Source organism: Mus pahari, chromosome 1, assembly GCF_900095145.1.
Source record: "Mus pahari chromosome 1, PAHARI_EIJ_v1.1, whole genome shotgun sequence".
In the NCBI taxonomy this organism is placed as follows: Eukaryota; Metazoa; Chordata; class Mammalia; order Rodentia; family Muridae; genus Mus; species Mus pahari.
Window position 1 is genome coordinate 26992210 of NC_034590.1, and position 3405 is coordinate 26995614.

General features: G+C 44.8%; 1 non-coding gene across 1 annotated transcript; it reads left to right on the top strand.

Moving 5' to 3' along the window:
* The first annotated feature begins 337 nt into the window (after window positions 1-337).
* Window positions 338-483, top strand: LOC115062917. Its single transcript, XR_003842822.1, has one exon. It is a non-coding gene; the product is annotated as a small nucleolar RNA SNORA48 (small nucleolar RNA).
* The last annotated feature ends 2922 nt before the right edge of the window (window positions 484-3405 follow it).

The following is a 3405-nucleotide window of genomic DNA, read 5'->3' on the forward strand; positions in this document are numbered from 1 at the left end:
TGTGTGTGTGTGTGTGTGTGTGTGTGTGTGTGTGTGTGTGTGTATGTGTGTGAAGGTTGGGTTTCTCTATATAGTTCGGGTTAACCTCTAACTCACAGTGATCTTCCTGTCTCTGCCTTCCAAGCGCTACCATGCCCAACTTAATTAAAATTTTGTGATTGTGAAGTTAAAGCGCTCAGATACACAACTGAATCACTTGAGCTGTCTTACTTCCTGTAGCTGTGTCAATTATAGCCCACCTCTCTGTTTGACCTCGTGACAACCAAGGAAAACCTTTAGGAATGCATTACTTTAACAGGCCACTAGTTTATTCCAGCACAAACCTAAAAATACCAAGAGCTCCTATTGGCAATGAGCAAAGAGACACTATTGGTGGTGGTGTTCTTATATCAGTGAGGGGCAGTGCAGATGGCAGTGCCTTGTTTAATCCTAGCTTGATGCTTGGCTTGGGGACCAAAGCTGCTTTATGCCTAGGACTCATAAAAATCAAATCAAATCAAATCATATCATATCCAGGCAATGTAGCACAGGAGGAGGAAGACAGACAGAGACAAGCCGGCTGCCATGCCATCCACAGACCTGCCTTCCACTTCACAGCACAGATGTGCCATAGACACCCACGACACAGAAGCAAGATGTCACCCAGGCTGCCAGCCATGTGACCGGCCTGCAGTGGTAGCCATCACAGTGCACATATACATGGTGGTCAGATGAGTGAGAAGAATAAGTGAAACAGCTTGAACATTATAAAGAGAGATGGAACTAAAGAATCAAGGGTGGAGAGGAGGAGCCTGTTGTCAGTGGCCAGCTCCACTATCCAGTCCATGGCAAGCTGCCGCTAAGAGCTGTGTCTGGGTCCATGGCTATTCAGCACAGGTTGGTGTCCATGGGTGGCTCATATTACTACTAGAGAACAATGGTGATGCCCCTGGTTTGAGCAGCTGCCGGGGACCACGTGGGTGTCCAGGAGCTGTCTACAACTGGCCCTGCCCCTCTCTGCCTGCAGCGCTCTAGAAAACTGTCCCAATCTCACCAGCAGCAGCTTTCGGGAAAGCTGGCTCTGCACCTTGACTGGACAGCAGAGTAGAGCTGGCCCTGCTGGCAGGGGTGTGGGTGAGCTGGCCCCAAGGAAGTAAGGGAGGGAGAGCTGGCCCTGCCCCTCCTGCGTCATGAGGCGAGTGAGGGGGATGTCCCTCAATCCTTGCCACCTGAGGCAGTTGGGAGAGCTGAGCTGATCCTGGGGTAAAGCGCGCAGGTGAGCTGTCTCTAACCTTCACCAGCTACAGTAGTCTGAAGTCCTGCACCTTCTGTACCTTGCCTTGTCAACATAGTAGAGCTGGCCTTGTTGGATGGTTGTGGTTCTGGTGACTCACCCCCGAGGATGAGAATGCAGGAGAGTTGACTGGCCACCCATCTGCCATGAAGTGGCATGGGTATAGGGATTATGCGCCACCACCCTTCAACCCCCAGTACCTCTGATAGTTGGGAAAGCCAACCCCAAGGGCATTAGAGCTAGAGTCCTGCCCCTGACACACGTTGGTGCTGGGCAGCCTAGCCAGAGTAGTGTTGGAGAGCTCGTCCTGGTGGTGTGGATAAGGGAGAGCCTGCTTACTGACCAAATTAGATACCACCCAAGACCAGATCCAGGACTCTTGAGTTGGTCCACACCAAAATCTCTATCAACTGTGAATGGTTGGGATTTGTGAAAGGGTCAGTCATCCTGATCCAAATCTTCAGGATTTCCATGACACAGGGTAACAATAGGATAACCTGGGGAAGAGTCCTGGTGACAATCCAATATTGCTGGTACCACAGAATCCAGAGGTCTTGAACCAGACCAATGACTTATTGCAATGAACATTTGCAAGTGAAAGTGTGTGGACAGAGGGATATACAAACTGTGACACACTACAGTTTCCAGGATGAGCTGTTTTCTACGCTTTGGTTCTTATTTGTTTGTGTGTGTAGGGGGGGGGGAGTTTATATTTGGTGGGGAGATTGCAAGAATAAAAGCACATATGAGGAGATAGGTGGATGAGTGGGACTGAGGTGAATGACCTGAAACTCACAAACAATAAAAAGTTAAAAAAAAAAATTACTGACAGAGAGCTTTGAAGGCCATTGCAGAAATTGCCCCAATTTTTTATAACCTACCTGCTTGATGCTTTGAACGATGAAGTATATTTGAAAATTGCCTTGTTTTGGGTTACTTTTTGGGTTCTCAAAATATGAAACTTAATATAACTTTTCTCTTGGGAGCATGTTGTTTGGGGAAACTTGAACCCTGCCTTCCCAAGGCTTGATCACTCAAATTTATTCAAGAATAAAGCATTTCTTACTCCCTTTAAGGTAAGGGCTATCTATTGAGTAAACAATAGATAATAGGTAGATGAAAGACAGATAGATAATGTAGGAAAGTTACAGATGGAGATATTGTAAAATAGTCCTTTAATCTCTATAGTGAAAATGATAAAGCAATGAAAATCTAAGTATTTCATTACTTTTAGAAGATCCTTATACCATTGTCAAAAGCATTTAATAAAAGAGCATAAAGGACAGAAAGTATCTAAGAGGGAAATATAGACATGTATTATCAAATATGCCTCCCACATACACACGGCTATTTAACACACTATGGAGTCCAGCCTGGCCTCAGTCTCATGGTGACCACATCCCTGAGCTTAGTGATAAGATTCCTGCCATAAGCAGCCATTGCTATCTGCTTTCATATTTAATGATATTTTAAATATTGGCTTTACTCTTACGTAGTCTCTTTGCCATATTTCTCCCTCTCCTAGTAACTTTCTAGTCTGAGAAACTTCTACCTGCCACTAAATCTGAACGAACTCCGCTGTCCTGTAAACAGCAATTGGGCTGGATTTGTACGTCCCCATTATTGATGCTGTCTGAGACAGGGTGCTCATTCTCTTTGGTAGTTTAAAACAACACAGATCCATTATTTTCCAGTCTGAAGGTCAGAAATATAACATAGAACTCATTGAAGAGTAATAAACTGTCAGCAGGGCTAGGTTACTCTCTGAAGCTCTGAGGGTACAGTTGCCTTCTTATCTGTCTCTGCACATAATGTCTGTCTTTATTTATTGGCTTATGAGACCTTTCCCTCATCAAAAACAACAAAAGTAAGTAAGTACCTCACATTTACTCTGTTACTCTATTTTGATTTATTTTTAGTTGGTTTTCTTTTTTTATTTGTTTTTTTAACTTATTTTATTAGATATTTTCTTCATTTACATTTCAAATGCTATCCTGAATGTCCCCTATACCCTTGCCCAACCCTGCTCCCCTCCCCACCCACTCCCACTCCTTGGCCATGGCGTTCCCCTGTATGGGGCATATAAAGTTTGCAAGACCAAGGGGCATCTCTTCCCAACGATGGCTGACTAG